General features: G+C 48.5%; 1 long non-coding RNA gene across 46 annotated transcripts in view; it reads left to right on the top strand.

Moving 5' to 3' along the window:
- The window catches only part of LOC123851878 (uncharacterized), a 128,879-nt gene that overhangs the window by 24,960 nt on the left and 79,601 nt on the right, over window positions 1-24,318 (top strand). For 24 of the 46 annotated variants that reach the window (XR_010405877.1, XR_010405879.1, XR_010405888.1 and 21 more), the window contains one exon: window positions 9,702-9,780. This is a non-coding gene — a long non-coding RNA (uncharacterized LOC123851878). Of the gene's footprint in view, window positions 1-6,765; window positions 6,960-9,701; window positions 9,781-10,768; window positions 11,247-14,194; window positions 14,586-14,629; window positions 15,865-17,038; window positions 17,183-17,842; window positions 20,444-24,318 lie in introns of those variants that run through there. The other 22 variants (XR_010405875.1, XR_010405895.1, XR_010405902.1 and 19 more) reach the window with 14 other exon arrangements.

The raw sequence follows: 24,318 nt of genomic DNA on the forward strand, positions 1-24,318 counted from the left end.
TTTGAATGGCTAATGGTGGATATTCAGGCAACACGGAGAGGGAAAAATAATTTGGGGTATGGTGTAATCCTAAATCACAGCAAATGAGGCTCCTCTAGATTAAATTTGCTGAAGGATTGTTTTGGACCAGCTTTTGTCCTCGTCTGCTTCCTGTGCAGAGAGCGCGTGCAGCCCTGGGGTCATTCAGAGTTTGGGTCTGACATCCCTGGTATCCCTGTGCCCATAGGAGCTCCCCTGCCACCGCCCAGGAATGGGGGCCCCAGGAAGAGGACCGGGAAGAGGGATCAGTGCCACTTTCCCACAGTCTGACCCACATCCACAGAATCACACGATGTTATCAGCTCTCCAGCGTTTTCCTTTGCATAAAGAGCTTGGGCTCAGGGGCCCAGGAGCCTCAAAACTTTGCCTTCCTCTTTGTTTTGCTCCTTTGGGAAGGCAGCAAAAAGACAGGAGGTCTAGGATCTGCCCTTGTGTCTGGGCCTGGGCGGAGTCAAGGGTTTGTGAATGGACCAGAGAGAGGTTCACTTCCCACCCCCCCACCCCCTGGGGAGCAGGGCAGGAGGGGTCATGGGGACCAGTCAGGAGGCACGAGATGGGGAGGAGAGAAGAGTGTATGTGTTTTCCTTCTCCTTCTTCTTCCTCTTCTTCTTCCTCCTCCTCCTCCTTCTTCTCCTTCTCTCCCCCCTTCCTCCTTCTTCTTCTTTTTAAAGATTTTATTTATTTATTTGAGAGAGAGGTGGGAGGAGCAGAGGGAGAGGGACAAGCAGTCTCCGCGCTGAGCATGGTGCCCAATGCGGGGCTGGATCCCACGATCCCAAGATCATGACCTGAGCTGAAGTCAAGGGTTGGATGCTTAACTGACTGAGCCACCCAGGCACCCTGAGTGTATGTTTATTCATGAGACATTTAGGAGTTAAAATTTACTGACTTCAGGGCTCCTGGGTGGCTCGGTCAGTTGGGCCTCTGCCTTTGGCTCAGGTCATGATCCCAGTGTCCTGGGATCGAGTCTTGCATCGGGGAACCTGCTTCTCCCTCTCCTCCCCACTCATGCTCTCTCTCGCTATCTTTGTCACTATCTCTGTCTCTCTCAAATAAATAAAATCTTAAAATAAATAAAATAAATAAAATTTACTGACTTCAGTAATTGATTATGGCAGGCAGAGATGTTGAGGATGACTAAGACCCCCCTAACATTTACTGAGTAAATACCAAGTGCTAGGGAGGTACTGTTGTAAGTGCTTTAAATAAATCGTCTCCTTTAAGACTCATAACTGTCTTACAGAATAGATGGTATTATTGAGTCCATTTTACAGTGAAGAACAGAGGCACAGAGAGGTAGTGCCCTGCTCTGAGTTGCACAGCTATTAAGCAGCAGATCTGGGATTGGGACCCCAGCAGTCTGGCTCCAGACCACAGTATTTTATGTGTGTTGGCCGTACACGTGAGAGAGGAGCCCATGACATTTCCCACATCCAGTTCAGTGCAATGGGTGGCCACCTGCTGTGTGCCCAGCCCAGCTAGAAGCAGTTGGGGCTAGAAAGATGGAGCTCTGCTTCCCCTCCAGCTTACAGTCTATTTTTGGGAGACAGGGTGGCTATGAAAGAAATAAAGAATTTCAGTCAGAGCAAGAGGAGACTTAGCAATGATTGGTGAGGATGGGGTGAAGGCAGGGAGAGTGGGGCTGAAGCTATTAGTAAGGCCTTGAAGGATAGCTTCAAGTTTTCCACATTCTTTACCAAATGTGTTCATGTATTTTATACTCTTTAATTCTCCCTTCAACCCTGTAAGGATCAATGTCCTCATTTATGCACTTGTGTCTTCATTGTACTAATCAAATCTCTTAGGGTTGTGGTACAGTTCACATTGATGTAAATGAACAAGGGGGTTTATTGGCTCAGGTAACTGAAAAACAGTCAATGGATTTTGACTTCAGGCATAGCTGGATCCAAGGACTCCAAGGATGTCATCAGGATTCTATCTCTTGCCACTTTTCAGCTCTGCTTGTGTTAGCTTCATTTTCAGGCATACCGTCACCAAGTGGTGGCAAAGATAGTACCCAGTAGCTCCAAACTGGTATACCTAGTGAAATGAGAGCATTCTTCTCCCAGTTGTTCCAGCCAAAACCCAAGAGATGGTTCTGTTAAGCCCCATCGGGTCACATGCTCATCCCTGATCCAATCAATCACTGAGCTAGGGAGAAGGAATGTGCAGTTGGCTGTGTCTGGGTCACATATCCATCCTAGGAACGAGAGAGTGAAGTCAGCCCTATTCAGACCTTGTGGACCGAGAGTGGGGAGGGTTGGTTCTTCAAAAGAAAACTTGAGATGGTTTTACCAGAAGTTGAGGGTAGGGAGGTTGGGAGGGTAGAAATGACAGCTGGCTAAAACTGAGCTGTGGGAGACAGTGCATTTCAGGAGACCCAAAGTGAAAGCGTGCTGAGATATTAAATGGGAGAAGGAGGGAGGGAGGGACTGCAGATGTGCTGTAGGAACGCTTAAGACTTTTAGCTACTAGGCTTGGGGATCTCTCTGATCCACTATCAAAAAAGACCTTTTGTGAACCAGCTCAATAGGAGACAGGAAATACCAAAGGATTTCAGGCAACAGGCTAGAGTTAGAACTGCATTCCAGAAAAGTCTTTTGGGGGGGCAGTGAGAAAGATGGACAGTCAGGGGGCTGGGCAGTGAGGTTCAGAGAAGAAGGTGGAGTTTGGAACATCCAGAAAGGCATTTCCTCAGGAGTTGGGGCTGTCAGAGTAGGGGCAGGGGGTCCAAGGGGACTGTGGGAAGTTCAGTGTGGCTCCAGCAGGCTCAGATGGCACGATGTTATCCGGATCTGCAGGGCTGGGTGAGCAACCTTAAACCACCCCCACCCCTCTTTTTAAGCTACACTGATGAGCTAGAATTTCTCCTTTACTCAGAAGAGTGGGATGGCTTTTGTTTTGAGAAACACTGCCATCTTGTGGTGTCTTTTTGCAATGTCAACCTGTAGTCCTATTTCTTCTGTTGCTTAGGCAAGATTTGCTCTGCTCATTTGTTATTCACTGAGTCCCTGTGTGCCAGGAACCGTGCTTGGCGTGGGATTCAGCAGGGAACAAGGACCTGGCTTCCGGTGGAGCTGACGTTCTACTGGAGGAGGCTGATGAAATACAAATAATCACATGAGTGTACTAAGGTCATGACCCTAGGCCTAGAGGAAGTGTGATGACATTGCCCTGGGAGTGTCATGTGTGCATGCTCCTTGGTGACTTTACAGATGCCAGCAACAGGGAAAGAATATTTGTAAGGTGGCGTCTGCCTAATTTTCTGCAAAATCTCTCACCTGCTTGGCAGGCCCGGCGGGGCAGGGCAGGGGATCATGGTGGGACTTTGGTGCTTTCCCTGGAACCTGGGTCCAGCTGCCAAGCCAGTGCCTGAATGTGATCTGCAGTCTCCCTGCCAGGTTGTCCAGCCATCCTGCGAGCACTTCCAGTGACACGGGGCTCATTTCTTCTAGCAGCTCCTTCTACTGTAGATGATCCTCTCTTGTCTGGACAACTGCATTAGTGCTTTTGCTGGTCCCCCTGTTTCTGTTCTCACCCCTCTCCAGCAGCCAGAGACATCCTGTTCAAACCTGAAATGGGATCACGTCGTCTCTCCTCTGCTCAGAAACTGGCAATGGCTCTTCATGTTTAGAATAAAATCCAAATTCCTTCCAGTAGTCATCAGAGCTCTGGAAGCTATCACTGCTCCTCTCTCTCTGACACCACCTCCTACCACGTTCCTTCTGCATGTTCTGCTCTTGCCACACTGTATTTCTCACTGTCCCTTCGGCATCTAACCTTGACCCTGACTCAGGGCCTTTGCACTGACGGTTCCCTCTGCCTGGAACACTTTCCTCCCAGATGCTTACCCAGCCTGCTCCCTCACCTCCTCAGATGTCCTTTGTCATGGGGGCCATCTGTGGCTCCTCCATCTAAAAGTGTCTAATCACCCCACCACTGCTCCTCTTATTCTGCTTTGTTGTCAGAGCATCAATCACTGCAATGAAATAATACACTGTTTATTGTCTGTTTCCCCCACAGAGCGTCAGCTGTTCGAGGGCAGGGCTTTTTCTGCTTTGCTCCTCTGTGTAGCGCACAGTAGGCCCTAAACAGTTGTTGAATAAATGCATCAAGACCCCCCCTGTTGTATTGAGCATTTACAATCTGCTCAGCGCTTCTCATTTGTCATCGCACCAATCCTGTGAGATTGCAGTTTGAATCCAAGTTTGTCTGACACCAACACCTTGCCTCGACTCTGATATTCCACACCCTTAAGCCCCACTTGCCTCCCCTGTGAGATGGATTTGACAATAGTGCAAATACATTTGGGGCCAGGGTCCTGGCAAACGACAGATGATATGCCCAGAACAGTTGAATGGAAGAGAATTTGATGAGGGCTCTATTCACAAAGGTGAGGGCCAGGGTGCGGGAGGAAATGGTCTCCTGGAGCCTGGTGAGAGCAGGAGCCATGGCTGAAGCTCCCCCACCCAGGAGCAAGGCTGAGGCGGGGGTGGGGGGCTGCTGGGGGTACACAATAAACACCTCCCTGCTGGTGCGCCCCCTCCCCCATTGCCTGAACTCAACTGGCAACCACAGGGCCAGGGAGCCTCTGTGATGCACAGGTTTCCTGAGGGCACAGGACAGAGAAGGATCCAGGAGAGCACAATGTCCCAAGATTGTCGTGAGGATCACGTGAGGTCAGTATGTGACTTGCTTGGTCCAGCACCAGTGACATAGTGATGTCATTATTATGCGGGTGACGAAAGTAATCAATGATTGCGAGGTTGTCATACTTTATCCCCCGCTTCCTCCCGCCTTCCTTCCTTCCTTCTTCTGAGCATTTCAACTCTGCTAAGAGTTGAGATCTATGCAAGGAACATGTGGCTTCCTGAGGTGTCAGAAGCAACGCTGTCTGTGTTTGTAACACAATAACCTCATTCCATCAGTTCAAGGATGCACACTTTTTTTCTTCTTCACATTTTCTGTTGCTGAACTGGGGCATGTCTCATAGCTGACGAGTGCTTTTCAGGAGGACAGACTTCCTCTTTCTTGTTCACCACTGTGTTTCTAGCACCCAGGACAGTGCCTGGCTCACAGCTCCCTTGGTAAATAATTTGTGGAGCGAGTGAATGAATTCAGATGCTGGCACATCTGTAGAAATTCTCTTCCTGGTGAAGTCCTCAGCTCCTGCGTTTTGGCTTGATGGCCTTCTCTGTCTGGCTTGGTCCAGTCCTGATCTGGGACTATGGACTTGGATGAAGATGCTGATGGTCCCGGGGGCTCCATCATCAGAAAATACCTCCCCACTAGGCCCCCAGCTGTGGTAGGCACGTGAGCATCTCAAGGACATTGACACCCAGCGCCTTCCTTCTAGTGTGATGAGCTATTTCAGACATACTCCAATGTGAGAATAATATAATAGACCCTCATGAAAAGCTAAGAAGCAAACCTTGATGAACGTCCCTGGTACTTCTGTGTTTCCCTCCCTCACCCCAGTAGTCCTCCTTCCTTCTCTCAGAGGTAACTACTCTGCTGAATTTGGTATTTACAATTCCCATGCATAGGTATGCATGTGTTTACATACATAAATATATACAGTTGATGTGCATATATATATATACATATATATATAGAGAGAGACCGTTCTCATGATTCACAGTAGTTATGTTCCATGAAATCACAGCAAACACTGAATTAATGAATACCAAACCATTGCTCCTAGGGGAAATAAGTACACACAGATCTCACATACACTATAATCTTAAATCCTAAAACAACCCATTTTGGTAGATTCTATTTTCTTTGTTTTACAAAAGTGAAAAGCAAAGTTCAGATGTGCGAAGTGGCTGGCCCAAAGCCGCCACACTACCAGGGGCCAGAGTTGAGATTCAGACCTTGAACTTGAACTTGGCTGCGGAGCTGAAGCTCCTGGTGCCTCACATCGCGGCCTGCAGCCTCCGTCCAAGGGGGCAGGTTGGGCCTGTTCGACCTCAGCTGAAAACGTGCACTTAGGGTGACTTAAAATTTTTGCTGCTCTGTACATGTCTGTGAATAACTGCCAAAGCACCTCAAGTATTGATTTTGGGGGTTACAAATAAGTTTTTAGCAAAAGGTGAATGGGCAAATGCAGAATCTGTGAATAATGAGGATCGGCCATTTATATTCTCCTATCTATGAGACCTGTATGAATTCTTTTTTTTTTTAAGGTTTTATTTATTTAATTGATAGAGACACATCGAAAGAGGGGACACAAGCAGGGGGAGTGGGAGAGGAAGAAGCGGCTTTCCACCGAGCAGGGAGCCCGATGCGGGGCTCGATCCCAGGACCCTGGGATCATGACCTGAGCCGAAGGCAGACGCTTAACCATCTGAGCCACCCAGGTGCCCCGAATACTGTTCTTATTCCTGTTTGACAAAGGAAGAAACTGAGGCACGGAGAGGTGAAATCGGGTGCTGTTAAGAGCTTAGGAAATGTTTTTTGGAGGGAGTGATGGAAACAACCCAAATGATTCCCAGCAGAATCATGGGTAAATAAAACATGGAATTTGAAGTTTACTTAGATGTGTAAACAGTTGTCATAGAGCAAGGACTCTTGTCAAGCAAGGCATGGACTCAGGTTTGCAAGAGTTCTAGCGCTCATGTGGTATTTCGGGGGGTCTGGCTTGTGAGGAAGGCCTGGCAGCTGGCCCGCCAAATTCCATGGAAGTGACCTTGGAGACACCCACCCCCCCGCCTTCCCTTCCAGGGGTCTCTTGTGTTGTGGCAGAGTGGAATGGCTGGAGTTGCTCTGTCAAGCCCTGCCAGATCTCCTATCGCATCCGCCTGAGGCATGTCCTGCAGGAGCCAAGGAACAGGGGTGCTCCCTCCCCCCGCTGGAAGAGCGGGCTGGCTGTGTGGGTTACCGCGGCCACCAGAGAGTGGAGTGCCAACAGTCTTTAAGTGAGTTGGAGTGGCCCCTAGGGGTGGGGCAGCTGTCCATGGGAACTCCCTGGCTGGACTTGAGAGCCTTCCACGAGTATGAGGTCCGAGTTTAGGGTAGGATTTTATCTTCCTTTACCTTGATTTGCCCTCCTCACCTTATGAATGAGGTAAGAAACTCTGACTTCCTGTGGGCATCTCCTATCTTTTTTCTACTCATCTTCTAGTGTGAATCAGTCAGGACTTGGTTTGTATGCAGGTGGTAGGAAACCCATGTTAAACTGACCTGAGCAAGACTGTGTGGTTCATGTAAATACAATTCTAGGGGCTGCATTCAGGCATGGCTGGATCCAGGGACTCAAGCAATGGTCCCAGGAATCTCTCTCCATCTCTCAGCTCTGTTTTCCTCTACCTGGACTCATTCTCAGTCAGCCTTTCCCCCTGTAATGGTCTTTGATAGCATCTGTCTTGCCTCCAACTAGCCCAGCAGCCGAAAAAAAAAAAAAAAGGTACTTTCCCATAGTTTTAGCCAATATTCTAGGATGAAGTCTCATTGACTTGACCTGGGTCATGTATCCACTGCTAAACCAATCAGTAAGGCTAGAGCGATGGATTATTCTGATTGGCCAACCCAAGATGTGTGCTCCCTTTGCAGCTGGGGGTGTGGTCAACCCCACCTGAATGGGGATAGGGAGAGGTGTTTTCCAAAGGATAACTGGGGAGAATGGATGCAAGGCAGGCAGAACTGTAGATGTGGGCTACATCGTACACCCAACGGAGGGCTTTTATAGAACACTACAGAAATAGATGATGCCCATTATACAAAAGAAATCGACTAAGACATTGGAAGTTGTTTTTCTGACGTGGTAGAAGAGCAGGCAACAGGGCTAAATGGTCCCCTTCCAATGTCTTCCCAAACTACAGCCTGGTAGGAGGGGAGGTCGTTCTACAACAAGTCTTACCATGGTGTCACCCTCCTGCTTTCAATTTCCAGTAGCTACCCAGTGCCCTCAGGGCGAAACGCAAGCTCCTCATCAGGTCTCTAAGCTCAGTGCTCTGGCTTTTGTCTCCTGCGGCCTCATCTCCTTCCTCCCTCTGCCTAAGTTTTAAAGGATCGTTCTGACTGCTGTGGGGGCAGCTGACTGAAAAGGGTCAGAGGGCAGCAGGGAGCCCAGGGATGACGTGGCTGCAGGGGTGCCGGCGAGGGAGGATGGTGGCTAGACTAGGGTGATGGAAGAGGGAATGGTGGAAATCCTTCTCCCTTTCCCTTGCCACCCACATCTGACCTTGCCTGGCTCATTTCCTGCGTAGATGTCAGTTTTCCGGGAAGACCTTTCTGACTGCCCCTACTAGGTGCCAGGCACTTTGCCACATCGCTTGGCTCTGTGAGGCCAGTGTTACTATTCTCATTTTACAGAAGGGGAAACCAAGCCTCAGGGAGGCACAAAACTTGCCCAAGAGGCATGTCTCATTGTAAATCACCTTATTTAGCTCTCACCATAACTCTACGAATATGTACTAATATTATCCCCATTTTGCTGTTGAGGAGGCTGAGGCTCAGAAAGGTGTAGTGACTTGACCAGGATCACTCAGCTGTAAGAAGGAGAGCTGGAACCTGGGCTTCTCTGGACTCTCCTCACTGTAGGCTGCACCAAAAGAAGCACTATGCATGCTGGAAGAGAGGAGGGAAGGGAAATTGTGTATTAAGTGTGTTATGGCAAAGACCAAACCCAGTCTCTCTGGCAGCAGCAGGGAGAGGGGCCTGGGATCCCTGCTGTGGCCCTTGTCTAGGTCACAAGCATTAATTCAATACCGAATCTTTGATTCAGCTCCATCACTCAGGGAATGGGGAGAAGTAGGGATGTCCTTTGGCTTCTTTATTTTCCTGAGGAATCTCTACCCCCTTTGGACTGACTCCTTATTCTCCTCCTCTTTGTTCTCTGTCTGTTCCAGGAAGGAAGAGACTTGGAAGTGGGCCCAACAAAATACTTTTATTAATTCATTCATCCATACATCTGTCCACCTTTTGGTCCATCTATTTCTTATATCGGTTCATCTATCCATCCACCTGTCATCTCTCCATCCCTCCTTCTTTCCATTCATCAGCTCTTCTACCAATCATCTCTCTCTCTCTGCTTTTTGCCATCCTCCCATTTCCCCATCTACTTATCCATCTTTCTTTCTTTCTTTCATCCATTCACTCAGCTATGAACTTTTATCTACCTTTTTTACTCACTTATTCGTGCATGAAAATCATTCATTTGAGGGGCATCTGGATGGCTCAGTCGGTTGAGCATTTGACTTTTGATTTCAGTTCAGGTCATGATCTCTGGTCATAAGATCGAGCCCCAAGTTGGGTTCTGCACTCAGCAGGAAGTCTGCTTGAGGATTCTGTCCCTCTCCCTCTGTCCCTCCCCTGCCCACGCGCACGTGCTCTTTCTCCCTCTCAAATAAATAAATAATAAATAAACAAATAAATAAAATCTTTAAAAAATTAAATCATTCACTTGAAAAACTTTCATTGAGACCCACTATGCAACCCACTGTGCTAGGCCCTGAGTGGCAGAGATGGATCTGACCCTGCCTCCAGCATCACATAAAGGGTTCTCTTGGGGACCACCTACCCGGGTGCAAGATCCCACAGTCTCCTTTGGGCTGCCATGTAAAGAGCTCGAACATCAGCAGGACCTAACCCTGTTTCTTGTGTTGCCATAGTCTGGGGGGATGCTGGCCACCTAATTTTGTTTTCTCCTTGGTCCACAGCCCCTGCTCTGATAACCACAGGCAGCTACGGGAAGGAGCGGAAAAAGCGAGGTGTCCCCAAGGAGCAGGAGACAGTAGGGTAAGTTAATGCAAATGAACCCAAAGTCAAGCTGAATTTGTGAACGTTTTCCCTTGGATTAAACTGCCATCCTTTCTCTCTCTCTCTTGCTTTAATAGCATCAGTATCTCCCCATTTCTTGTCCTGTTACCTTTGTAAGCTCATAAACAGGGATTTCGAAGTCCTTAATAACTGGTCTCCATTCAACTTCATTCATTCATCCATTCATTCATTCACTCATTCCTTCACTCAATGTTTACTGGATGCCCATTATATGACAGGTACTGGGCTAGGCCTTGGGGGCCACAGCAAAGAACAAGAAAAGATAGAAATACTTGTAGGCTGTTCATAGGGTGAGGGCGAGAATTCTCCAAATAAACCACCAAAAGGTGGAGCGAGAGTGTCCTGGGAAGACAAGCGTTCCAATTTCCACGGGCTTCTGGTGAGGGACAGATCCCCCAGAGGTTCTGGGGCAGCTCCGAGAGGAAGGGGCTGAGCGCAGCTCTGGAAGGGGCTGAGCGCAGCTCTGGCTTGTCTTGGCGAACCGTCTACTCCTCAGGCCTCCCAGAGGCTGCAGCCACCAGGGGGCAGCAGCCCCACACCGAGTCGCCCCGGAGTCCTTGACCGGCGGCGGCAGGATGGGGGCGGGGGTGGCGTTGACTGCTCATTGCAGAAGGAGTTGGGTAGAAGTAAGATTGTAACTGGCTCTTATTTCAGAGCCTCCGGAACGTGGAGCTGCCCTTTTAAGTACTTCTCACGACACATCTTTTCTATAAAATCGGATCTGTTCTAAAATGCCGCGGCGCGCTTCGGAGTGTCACTTTGGGCTTTTTTGGGTTTGGGTGGTTCCATTTTAGGCACCACCACTTAGTAGCTGTGTGACTCTAGGCAACTTCTCTCTCTGATGCTTAGTTTCCTAATCTGTAAAGTGGGGCAACACCTACCTCTCCGGGGTTCTGTATTAAATGGTTCATTCAGCGCATTTTTATGGGGCGGGATGCTATTCTAGGAGCTGGACACAACCGTGACCAGAACAAACAGGAGTTCCTGTCCTTCTGGGGCTGGCATGAGACTGGGACCCAGACAGAGAAATAAACCACACAGCCTTTTGGACGGGACGCTTAGACGGGGCCTGACGCATGGAAGTCCTCATGATGTTAAAGAGTTGAGCCGAGTCTCTTGTCGTGTGTGACCTGTTGGTGAAGAGTGGGCTGCCAAAAGGTTCCTATTCTCCGGCAGAAATTGTACCAAGCTGGGCCTACAGAAGGCTAGGTACCCAGTAGGTGCTCCGTAAGTGCTCACAGGTGCTTGGAGTGGCGTCTCCCTGTGTGGCTGCAGGTACTGGGGCCCGTTCCACAGAGCTGGCGGCACATGAGGGCGCCCCACGCCCAGTGGACGAGGTATCCGACCCAGGGCCACACGGTTTGTGTGAAGTGTGAGTGGCCTGCCCCGGACCCCAGGAACCAGCGCTGCTGTGGGGCTGGAGGGTAAGCAGTAGAACTCGGGCCTGGGGAACTGTGACTGTAGAGCCTGGGGCTTCTCTGTTGCCCGAGAGACGAAGATGCTGTAGGAGTGAGACGTTGATTCCTGGCTGGGGTGGGGCCCGCTCTGAACTCCAATTTCTTCAACTGAAAATGCAGCTAATAAGAGGGCCTAAGGGGGAAGGTTAAGCAAAATTGTGCAAATTGAAGAGATCTCATAGTCGTTGGCACCCAGAAAGCACTCATGGAAAAGGGAGCTGGTATTATTACTGAATCCTGCCAAGTCCCTTAAAAGCCTGCTTCGGTAAACCTCACTTTATAGGTGGGAAAACCAAGGCTCAGAGAGGCAGTGTGACTTAGTCAAGATCACACAGCAGGATTTGACCCAGATTTGGCTTATATCAGCTTCTTAGACTGCCTCTCAAGGGCAGGTGTCTCAGAAAATACTTAATATACTAATTATCATAGTAGCTAACATTTATTGAGTGCTTACTATGTGTTAAGCATTATTCTAAGCTCCTTTTTTAAATTTTTAAAAAGATTTTATTTATTTATTTGACAGGGAGAGACAGCCAGAGAGAGAACACAAGCAGGGTAAGTGGGAGAGGGAGAAGCAGGCTTCCCGCTGAGCAAGGAGCCCGATGCCGGGCTCGATCCCAGGACCCTGGGATCATGACCTGAGCTGAAGGCAGACGCTTAACTGACTGATTCACCCAGGTGCGCCCTAAGCTCCTTTTAAAAAATTCCTTCATTCGAGGGGCGCCTGGGTGGCTCAGTCGTTAAGCCTGAGGGGGGTGCCCTCATGAGCCTTCAGCTCAGGTCATGATCCCAGGGTCCTGGGATCGAGCCCCACATCGGGCTCCCTGCTCAGCGGGAAGCCTGCTTCTCTCTCTCCCACTTACCCTGCTTGTGTTCTCTCTGTGGCTGTCTCTCCCTGTCAAATAAATAAATAAAATCTTTAAAAAAAAATTCATTCATTCGATAAATATTTGTTGAGCACTTACTATTGAGCACGTGCCAGGCAATGTTTTGGGCGCTGGGGAGACACAACGAACAAAGCAGATGTGGTCCCTGCTCTTATGGAAACAACATTCTGCTGTGTGGAGACAGACATTAGGCAAGTAAATCTGTAATTTGTCAGATGCAAGATAAGTGTTAGGGAAGAAAGCAAAATCTGGGGGGGTGAGTTTTGTTATTTTTCAAGGAAAGTGGCACTAAGGAGGTGACATTGGAACAGGAATTTGAAGGAAATGAGGGAGGTGGCCATATGGATAACTGGGGGAAGAACATTCCAGGCAGAAGGAACAGCAAGTGCAAATGCCCTGAGGTGAGAGTGTGCCACCATTTTGACCGGAGTGAAAAAGGGGGAGTGTGGAAAGAAGTGGAGTGGCATCATTAACACACATGATGCCATTGAAACATTCCGAGAACTCATCGGGGACACTTTGAGGATCCTCTTTCCAGGTGGGGAGGTGGAGATGCAAAGAGGTGCCCAGGGTCACACACCCAGCAAGTGGCAGAAACAGGATTTGAACCTGCATTGATCAGATCCCCGAGCCAAGCTCTAGAGACTAGACTGTTTCCCACTGACAGTGCTTTCCTAGGGCAGGGGTTATTATCCGAGAGCTCTCTTCTGGGGTCTGTCCAGGGATTTATTCTCACATTTGCAAGGTTATTAATTTCCTTCCTTTTAAAAGTGAGCAGCCCTGCTCACTGCAAACCTAGAGCAGGGAATGCCAATGCCAGATGGAGTGCTTGGGACAGATGTATCTGAACAAGAGGCATTGGGCCTGCACAGATCTGGGTTCAAAGCCCACCTTTGGCCCTTTCTAGCTGTGTGGCTCTGGGCGAGCCTCTCAGACTGTTGGAAGGATCTGGAGCCCTTTGCACAGCACCTGGCCCCTCGTGGATGCTTAGTAGTGGAAGCTGCTATCGTTACATCTAACCTATAACATGGGTATAATAATAAGTACTTCGTGAAAATGAGGTGTAATGGATGTGAGGACCCTGGCACGGAGTAGATATGCAATAAATAGATGGCAGTCAATATTATTACACTCTAGGGAGGCCCTCTCTGCACACCCCCTCCAGCTTCTCTCCCACTTACCTGTCTCAGACCCCAAATTTTCCCATTACAGATTTGTTCTTCGGCTTAGATGCTCACCAGTTAGAGCCTCAGCTTATGTCCATCCATTTTTGGATAAGCCTTTCTAGCCCTAAAACTGATGAATCTCCGATTTCTCTTTTGGATGCAAATAGTCCAGAATAAGGAGCAGGGCACTTTGGTGAGGCTGACATGGGGGTCACGGGAACCCCTGCCCCAGGGATGGTCGGCCTGGAAGGCAGAGCCACGGCTGTGCCAGAGAGAGGCATCTCTTCCCGCCCCCACCCCGCCTGGGGCCAGGCTCACAGAACAGGTGATGGAAGGTCTGCCTGGGGCATGAGCTCACCAGGCAGGACTGGGCAGGAGGGGGATCAAAGCGAGGATGGAGACAAGCTGTCAGCCGGATTCTTTCCGTGGGCGGCTGGGGAGGGCGGGCATGCAAAGGGCACGGGCCTGGGGAGGGATTAGCCTTTCAGTTGGGGATTTCAGGAGGGTTTATTTAGCCTGAGAAGTGTCTGTGAGTTTGGGACAAGCACAAGGGACACCTGCTATAGTCATGCATCTACTGTGTGCTGGTGCCAAGCAGGTGCTTTATATGTGAGAACTCATTCAGACCTCATAAGCCCTTTTGAGACAAGGGGCATTCACGCCATTTTATGTAATGAGGATGACAAAAATAATGGTAACTTTAAATACTATCATTTGTGAAGTGCCGAGCACTGTGCTTAGACGGGTAGAACAGTGCCTGGCCTGTAATAGGCACTCAATCAGTGTTTGCTATTATTGTTAGTTATTATGTTGCATTTTTTATTATGTTGCATTTTTTTAAAGATTTGAATTATATCTACAGAGAATTGGCTAAAACATCTATGAACAGGTTAACAAATGTTTGGAGAAGAGACACCCCGAGATAGTCACCACCCAGGCAAGGAACAGGACCTGGGAAGCATCCCCTCCCCCCGGGGCCCCCACACCCTTCCTAACTGCAACGCTTCCCTTCCCCATAAACGAAGCCACCATCCTGACTTTTATGGTAATCCATTCTCGAGTTGTCTTTATAGCTTTACTCACCTCAGAGCCGATCTCTAAACACTAGTTAAATTTTGTTTTGTTTTGTTTTGTTTTCAAACTTTACATAAATGAAATGATGCAGGATGTGCCTTTCGGCATCCAGCTTCTTTTGCTCCATGAGCAAAGGAATGTTCCTTGTAGCATTCGATCGTTTGTTCCTGTTGCCGAAATGGTTCGCTGTTACGTCCTGATCGTTTTCATTTTCTCGGCACAGAGCAGCTCATAGAGCCCTCCGAATACTTCAGAGAAGTGAAGAACATGGATATCTCTGTTTTCCACTGAAGAAATGGAGGCTCCTAGGAGCTGGGTCACGTACATCCTTGATTCTAGAGTCTGTGTTCTTAATCAGGTCCACTGTGTTGCCTTCCAGCAGGAGGAGAAGGGGGGACGCAGGGAATAAGCAAATTGCCCAGTTTGCCCAGCAAGGATGTGACAGTGTCACCTCACCAGATATTAAGAGCTGGGTCTGGATTGCCCTCTGTGGCCTCTGGGGTCCGGCTCCACAGCCAGCTCAGGGCCAACTTCTCTACCAGGCTGCAGTGCCCACACACTTTTAGGGGCCATGAAAATGATTTAATTTTAACTTCTTTTAAAATCAGAAGAAAAAAGATTGGTAACCATAATAATGATAATGAAGATCTAATTATAAATCCAGCTTGGATTATATTCGTCTTTGTACAATACAGCCATAAACTGTGAATTTAAAACCTTCTTTTGCAAGGTGGAAGGGGCGCACAGAGGCAAACATCCCGGGAGCCCAGGAGAGTCCTAATGCCCCTGAGCCAGCCCCGTGTCTTGCAGGAACCAGCTGTTGCAGTGGCACGCGGCTGGCCCACCCCGGTTGCCGAGGGACCTGGGAGAGGTTCAGGCAGCTCCGGGACTGTTCCTGCCCTGAGGTCCACAGCCTCGTCTTCATCTAGCACCTGCCCGTGATCCCCTACCTGTCCAGATCCCCTTTCCAAAGGCTCCCTGGCTGGCAGGGAAACCCCGGGGGCTTGGGATCCCATAGGATGAGGGAGTGGGGAGAAGTATGCAAATGTGAGCCTGGAGGAACAAGCCTTGTCCTTATGCTGACACTGAAAATAGCTTTATGCTTCCCCTCAGGGCCAGCTGAGTCATAGCCTTCCTGACATCTCCTGCTAGTTCAGGGCCTCCCAAAGTTCATGTCCTAAACATACTCGTGTGGCTTTTACCCTAGTCTCCCTACCCGCAGACTCCCCCCGCCTTTTTTTTCTTTGTTTACTCTCCACCCCTACTTTTTTTTTTTAAGATTTTATTTTTAAGCAATCTCTACATCCAACATGGGGCTTGAACTCACAACCCGGAGATCAAGGGCCACATGTTCCTCTGACTGAGTCAGCCAGGCGCCCCCACCTCTACCTTTTTTTACTTACATAAATTTACTTTAAAAGGAAGCTTACACTTAAATACATGTGTTTATTTTATTTATTTATTTATTTTAAAGATTTTATTTATTTGACAGAGGGAGACACAACGGGAGAGGGAACACAAGCAGGGGGAGCGGGAGAAGGAGAAGCAGGCTTCCCGCAGAGCAGGGAGCCCGACGTGGGGCTCAATCCCAGGACCCTGAGGTCATGACCCGAGCCGAAGGCAGATGCTTAACGACTGAGCCATCGAGGCGCCCAAATACATGTGTTTAAAGAGGAAATGTTTTATCACAACTAGAAATAAAAATAAATAATAGTAGCCAACTTTTATTAAATAATTACCATGTGCCAAACACTGTCCCGACCCTTTATACACATTGACTCATTGGATCCTGACTTAGGTGCAATTATTATCCCCATTTTACATGTGAGGATATTGAGGCACAGAGAGGATAAGCCACTTGTCCAAGGTCACACAGTTAGTGACAGAGTGGAGGATTTGAACCCAAGAGCAACGTCTCCTGTTAAGATTCCCTGCATGAGTAATACATCAGCTGCATGAGGGCAGGGTTTTTTTTTTCTTGTTCCCTGCTGTGACCCCCATGTTTAAAACATGCAATAATGCTCAGTACATATTTGTTGAATAAATAAATGAATGAATGAATAGGTGAATGATCGGTTGCCATACTTTGAAGGCAATCAGAAAAATAAATATAATGGAAACCAAACAAGTCTGGGTAGATCTTTCCTGCCCAAGAACTGAGCATGAAGCCTGCTCTCATCTCCTTCAAACAAGAAATTAGCATGTATCTGAGAGATGGTAAGGCAGCACTTGAGTCTAATGGAGACTTGTTCTTTGACAAATTTCAAGGGACTTGAAAGAGGACTGATTTTCTCCATTTGGGAATTGACTGTTATTAATATATCTTTAAACACCTTCATTGAGATAAAATTCACACACCATACCAATCCCTCATTTAAAGTGTGCCATTCGGCCCTTTTCAGTATATTCATAAGGACTGTATAAACATCTAATGGTCTAATTTTAGAACATTTTTTTGTCCCCTCCCTAAAACGAATCCCGTACCAGGCGCAGGTACTCCTCACTCATCAGACCCCTCCAGCCCAAAGCAACCACTAATCTACTTTTTCTTTCTATGAATTTGCCTATTCTGGACATTTCATATGAATAGAATCGTACAAACGGTCTTTTGTGTCTGGTTTCTTTCACGTAGCATCATGTTTTCAAGGCTCATCCATTTTGGGGCACGAATCCGTACTAGAACCAATTATTTAACGCCCCACCCTGGATTCCTGTAAAATCATCTCGACGATGGTCCCACTTTGGAAAGCACCCCTGCAATGGATAGTGAATTTGCGTGAGTTACGGCTTGCCCCTCTTGCTTGCTCCCTGCTCGGAGTGGTCTGGTCCAGCTTTCCCTGCCTTAGAGCCCAGCAGCTCCAAGGATGGAGTTGGGGGAGGCGCGTAGCTTTCAGCTGACCTTGGGGCTGGGCAGGAACTGGCCTACATGTTGCTGCTACTCAGCCCTCCTTCCTAAATCAGGACTCTGGGCCCTCCTGGGAATCTCTGTCTGTTCCCCCTATCTGGGAGTGTGAATGAGTCACCGGGCAAGTGTTTGAGCAACACCTGCGTTTGCCGGTCTGGGGCCTGCAGGAGCTGGGGCAGCGGAGGGCAGAGAGGTGCAGACCGGCCAGGAGGCGAGGGAGGATACGGCTTGACTCACAACCAGGCCGGGCTCCCCAGAAGCAGGCTTTCCCTGCCTCTGCCCCTACACTCGTTTTGCCTGCAGGAGGCTGGTTTTTTGTTGCCTTTTTTTTTTTTTTTTTGCGGAAATCCTTTTGTGTGTTTAGCTGCTGTCTTCCCAGGCCAGCTGTAGGTGCCTGAATTGCCCAAGCTCTGAAGTATATACTTTTTGGAGCTTCTCCTAGCTACCGTTTTTGCAGCCCGCGAAGAGCGATGCTTGTTTTAATCCACTCAAAGGCGCTTGTAAGTTAAGTCATCTTTTCCCCATTTTCAGAAGAGGAAACTGAGGCTCAGGAGAGTCCGGTTACAAGGCCTCATCAGAACAAGTCTCATGATTAGGAAATACTGGAGCTGGGATTCAAACTGGACTCAGAGCCTGTGCTCTTGACTGAGCAGGAAGGCAGAAGCTGTGGTGGTGGGCAGCTTGCTTACGGGTACCCAGAAGGCAGAGCCATCTCTCGGGGGTCGTAAAATGGGACATTTACCTACATCTCCCTCTGGAGAGTGTTGCTGGAGCTTGGGCAGAGTTGGGGAATCTGCTAGGGAGGGAGAAATATCTCCATCCAGCCAATACTTAAAAAAGATCAGAAATGTGTTGAGGACAGAGGTGGGGGGAGGGGTCAAGCGGTACGGTGTTCCTGGAATCTTGCCCCCAACTCAGGACCTCAAGTCAAGGGCCTTTGGGGGATGAGTGACCAAGCGCATCTCAACCAACTTTAACAAAAAAAGGAAAATTATTGGCTCATGCAATTAAAATATCCAGAATAGGTCTGCCTTCAGGTTTGGCTGGATCTATGGTTTTAAAGGTTGAAGCTCTCGGATCATTTTCTTTTGGCCCTTCTCCTCTGTGTTGGCTTGATTCTTAGGCATCCCTCTTGTGGTGGCATAGATGGCTGCCGGGAGCTCTAGACTTTCTTCCTCCCAGTTCAGCATCCCCAAGAGGAGAAGCACTTCTCATTTCCAATGGCTTTATTCTTAGCTAAAGTCCTGGGGGGGCTGCTTATTTGCCTGGCTCATCTCACCTGCTCATCCCTGAACCAATCAGGCAGTGGTGAGTGGACTGCTCTGGGTCTGTGCCGGGGGCACATCCCTGGAGTGAGGGGAGGGGGTCAGTCCTTCCTGAACTATTTAGACCAAGAATGGGGAAGGGATGGATGGTTCCCCCAAAAGAAATGCAAGGTGCTAGTGTATCAAGAGCAGCAGGAATGGGAGCTGGGCAGGTCCCATGACAACAGACGTCGTCCTCATGGGAAGTAGAGGGGCCGCTATCCGGCTATCTGGCTTTGCCACCAACGTGCTGTGTGACCCTTTCTCCTTCCGGAGCCCCAATTTCCCCATCTGTATGGTGATTATCTTCACGGATTCATGCAGCTCTGAACTTCTGAGGCCCATAGGCTTCATTTAGCCAACGGCCCTGCATCCCAGCTTAACAGGTGCAAGCTGTGACTTAGGAATGCGTGGCCTTCACAAACCCTGAGACTGAACTTGGGACAGGACACCCAGCCTCCTGTTCCTGCCCGTCCTGGCAGGGTACAGCCCGTGATGGTGGGAGGGAAGGGCTCCAAGGAGGTTTCTTTTCACATCTCCAGTGTTCTCCATCTATAATTGGCTCCGAATGAAATGATCTCATCCCTGAACACTGAGGAAGAAGGGTGGTGGTTTGGGGGGGGGAGCAGTTCGCTGGCAGCATCTGACATAATTTGTGACTAACCCGTTTCCCTCCGGAAAGAGAGATGGTCCGCTCGCTTGAAGAAGCAGTAAAAGTTTGAGAAAAATGTCTTGGTGATCCACTGAGGAGCCTCCAGCTTTTGGGGGGCTTTTGAGAGGCCCAAGGCATCTCTCCATTCCGTCTAAGCCACGTATCTTCTGACCTTTGCTCACAAGTCAACCTGACCCCCTGTCATGTGAGCCACTGGCCGGGGAGGAGGTGAGCGTGGCCACTCCATCAAGCGATCTCTCTTGTATGGATTCTTGATGGGGTTTTGTGGCCAGCTGACACTCATTTACATGCCCATACATTAATTTTGAAAGATGGGCTCCTAATCAACTCTGAAAAAGCTTGTCACAGCACCATCTGTTTGGCGTTTGTCACTATTGCATTACATAAGAGGAAAGACATTTTTAAAGAATGCGGCTGCATTTAGTAATTGGATCGCCGGAGAGGAGCCAAGCCGGGGCGGATGGCACCGTGATTCAGAAATGCCACAGGCCCTTCTCCAGGGTGGGGCGGACTCCCCAGATTCCACTGGGTGTCATCAGAGCCCCGAGTGCAGCCCAGCTCAGGGGACAGGCCCGACTGAGATGGCTTCCTTTCTTCTTGTCTTTCTGTTTCTCTCCTGTTCTTCCCTTCCTCCCGTTTGTTCTCACTCACATGCTATCTCAGATCAGTTCCACCACATATTAGCAATAACCAAATGACTTCACTTCCCTGAGCCCCGATTTCCTCATCTGGAAAATGGGAATGATGAGAGAGTGCAGCTGTGCAGTTTAAGTGCATTAATACGTCCCAGTTCACACCTTGGGCCTACCCCCTTAGAGTCATAAACATCATTTTGAGGGAAGGGTCTTTTGTTCGTTCAATAGGCCAAAGCACCCTGGCTCCGGGCCTTTGCACATGCTGCTTTTTCTTTCTGGAATACTCTTTTCCTGTATCTTTGCACGGTTGTCTTCTTATTCTGGCCCAACTCCGATGTCACCTCCTCAGAGAGGCCTTCCCCAACCACCTTAAGTAAAGTATTCCCTGCCCTGGTCCCTCCAGTCATACACATTCATCTCTATTATTTTCTTCTCAGAACTTGCCATCTGTCTCCCTGAGGACCTGGTCTGTCTTGGTTGCTGCAGTATCCCCAGCACCTAGACCATTGCCTGGCACATGGTAGGAGCTCCATAATTATTTGTTGAATGAATGACCAAACTCATTAACTCTTCATGACCATCCTTTAAGGCAGGGACAGGAGGGAAGTGACTGCTCAGGATCACATAGCCAGCAAAGGGAGGGAAGGGGAGGTGGGGACCTAGGGGCCCTGCTTCCAAGCTTCCTGTGGCCCTCAGGTGGAAACAGGATAGACATGTGGACCTCTGGGCCCACGCCGCCACCCTGAAGGGTTCAAACGAGGAGTAAGCTCAGGGAGCAGCCTCTGAGAGTGGTAAGAGTGAGCCAGCTAGGCAGCGAGGAGGCAAGACTGTTTACAGGAGCTGGGGCCATCTCCATGACAACTGGTCAGCCTACAGCTTCCTGCTTCACTAGGGAGGAGGTTTACACTTGGCTGGGATGCAGTGAGGACAATGGGAACGGGGACTGGCAGAGGAGTGGGGGACCCTAAACCCCCAGTATGGGGGAAGGAGGTCTCGTTTCTGAGAGTTGCCTAAAGGCTGGAAGAGCCTGATGATACTACATAAGTTTGTGTATGTGTGTGCGTGTGTGTGTGTGTGTGTGTGTGTGTGTGTGTGTAGGGGAGAGACTGGGCTGTGTGCAAGCCAAGGTGCCTGCATTTGAAACCTTCTGCACTGTGACATTTTCTGCAAGTGAATTAACCTCTTGGTGTCTCAACTCCATCCAGTGTAAAGTGAACATAGACAGTAGTGGCTTATGGGGTCATCGGGATGATTAAATGAGAGAAGGGGTGCCTGGCTGGCTCAGTGAGAAGAGCATGTGACTCTTGATCTCGGGGTCATGAGTTTGAGCCCATGTTGGATGTAGAGATGACTTAAATTAAAAAAAAATTTTTTTTAAATGAGAGAATATTCTTAGAATATACCTGGCATCATTACTTAGTTCTGGAAAGCAACTTCCATGTGACTTCAGGTTGCCTTCCTCCTGTGGTTGTGGGGGATTTGGTCTCAGTCATTCTCAGGGATCTCCACTTCCTTGGCTTTTTTTCGTTCATTTAACAAATATTTATTGAGCATCCAGTAGGGTGCCAGGCAATGTTCTAGAGGCTGGGAACACAGCAGGGAACAAAGCAGGCAAAAATCTCTGCTTGTGCAAAGCTGACATTCTAGCAGGGTAGATAGACATCAAGTATGATAAAAAGGAAACATAGTATGTTAGATGGTTTTAGGTGTTAAGGAGAAAAATAAAGCAAGGTTGGGGGATGTGGACTGTCAAGTGGGGGTTGCAATTTCAGACAGTGGTAGGACGTGAGGGGTATCATAGCCTCACTGAGAAAGTGACTTCTGGGCACAAGCTGAAGGAGGCAAAAGAGGGAGCTACATGGTTCACTGGGGCAAGAGCATCTTAGGCTTGGGGAATAGCCAGTGCAAAGGCCCTGAGGCAGGAAAGTGAGCATGTATGAGACCGTATTGTGTCATTGTATCTCTTGGCAGGTCTGCATGTGTGGTGTTATGTGGCACCCATTTAGTGTATATGGTTGGTTATGGATGGAGATATTTGTACATGTTTGTTCATACATGGGACTGCTGAGTTCAGCCACAGGCTGTGCCTGCGTAATTCAGGGGATGCCATCCATGTGGATTACAATGGACTGGGGCATCCTGGAGGTGTGCCGTGCAGTGGCCCTGTGCATATTTATAAGTAAATGTTATAAAAACATGTCTGTGAAAATGTCTATATGTGCATGAGTCTGGACGTTTGGATATAAGTAATATGTAAATGTGTGTATATGGATATATCTTTATCTAAAATGCTAATACCTTGTTTATCATGGATTTTTGTTTTAATATTGATTTTTAAAAGTAAGATTTATCTTAATTGAGAGGGAAATCATAAGAGACGCTGAACTCTAGGAAACAAACAGGAGGTGGGTGGGGGGAAGAGATAATTGGGTGATGGGCATTGAGGAGGGCATTGAGGGGCGCCTGGGTGGCTCAGTCGGTTAAGGGTCTGCCTTCAGCTCAGGTCATGATATCAGGGTCCTGGGATCGAGCCCCACATTGGTTCCCTGCTCAGCGGGGAGTCTGCTTCTCCCTCTGCCTCTGCTCCTTCCCCTGCTCATTCTCTTTCTCTCTCAAATAAATAAATAAAATCTTAAAAAAAAAAAAAAGGAGGGCACTTGATGTAATGAGCACTGGGTGTTATATGCAACTGATGAATCACTAAATTCTACCTCTGAAACTAATAAAAAATATGATTTATCTTGATTACTGAGTGTTTTGTTGCCTTCCCCCCTCCCATTTTATGGCACAGTGAGTGCCTTACTCTCCTCATTCCTGGTCCTGGCCTTTCTCTGCTCCAGGGATGGAAAATGAATGTACAGGAGGCCTGGCTAAGGCAAGGGAAGGCTTTTCTTCCAGTTTCTTCTAGCGTCTGTGCTCATCAGTACATAACCAGAATCCAAACCCAGTTCAAGCACCTCTTGTTCCTTGGAGATAAGATCTGCTGAGTGCTGACTGCTTGCGAGGGACTTGCATACATTACTTTGTTTTATCCTTACAACCATCCTCTGGTGGAGATATTTGTTCATTTGATGGAATGTATCTTTATTTAGGGCCTACTATGCGCCAGGAGTACCATCTGGCATTCTTGCTGGTCTAGCATCTATTCCTTGTCTTTCTGGTAATGGCATCCCCAGTTTTCCTTCAGGGTACCTGGCCTGTCCCCCTCACGGTCCGGGTGGTTCAACCTGGGCTTTCTGTACCTTTCTCACTAGCTCAGGGGTGAATATGTGACTCGGGTGGCCCAATCAGCATAGTCCATCCCTCTGACTATAGAGATTGATTATGGGATGTGCACATGACCCACATTGTTCAAGAGTGAATTCTGGCTCTTTTGCTGCCTTTTTGGGATAAAAGAGCTCTCTTTTCACCAAAATGTTTAGCTGTAAGAAAGATATAACCCTGGAGCTCCTGGTGAGGATCCACTACATGGAGAGAGAGAAAAAACTGAGTCCTTATGACATTTTTAGAGCCCCTAGATCCAGCCATACCTGAAGCCATTACCCTAAGACTTTCTACTTCTAAGAGTTTACTTTTTAAAAATTTTTAATTAAGCCAGTTTGAGAAGGCATCTGAAATCCTGTGCTTCGCATCTTTATATATTATCTCCTTTAATTCAGAGATGAACCCTGAAGAAAAGGGGCTATGATTATAAAGAAACAGCCTCAGGGAGATAAGTTGCTTGTCCAGGGTCACACAGCAGTTCGGTAGGTGGAGCTTGGGCTTGAACCCAGGTCTTTCTGACTCCTGAGTCTTTCTTCCATTCCACACTGTCTGAGCTCTGGACAAGAGGGTCTGTGGGAGTAATAGACAAAAGGCCTGAGTCCCAAATTAGCTACCGTTTTGCTCTGTGGCTTTGATCAAGTCATTTCTCCAATATGAGCCTATCTCCCCATCTGTAAAATGGGGAAAATAGTAGTGCCCATCCCATTAGGTTGTCGTGAGGGTTAAATGTGATAACCAGTGTGAGTAAAGTGTTTAGAAAAGGGCTGGGCACGAAGCAGTGAACATGAGCTATTATTACTCTGGCTCGTTTTTTGAGGGAAGGAAGTGGGTCTGGGGGCTTCACCCCTTGCCCGCAGCCAACACGTGCCCTGCCTCCCGGCTGGTCACACACTCCTAGCAGCCCCAGGTGGTGTCTTCACCCATCTCCTGCCAGATGCGCAGACCTGGCTCACTTAGCCAAGAAGTAGGCACTTAAGGAGCCACTTCCCCAGTTTCTCTTTTAATTTTCGTTACATAAATTTCACATTTCCTGGAATAGAGATCTTGAACGGCTCGACTCATTTGGAAATCGAGTCTGCAAAGGACCTCATTTATATTAATGGGACCTCAAGTCTAGCTTGCAGGGAGGCT

The sequence above is a fragment of the Mirounga angustirostris genome, unplaced genomic scaffold (genome assembly GCF_029215605.1).
Source record: "Mirounga angustirostris isolate CCGP_5_RB_7025 unplaced genomic scaffold, mMirAng1.0.hap1 SCAF_10, whole genome shotgun sequence".
In the NCBI taxonomy this organism is placed as follows: domain Eukaryota; kingdom Metazoa; phylum Chordata; class Mammalia; order Carnivora; family Phocidae; genus Mirounga; species Mirounga angustirostris.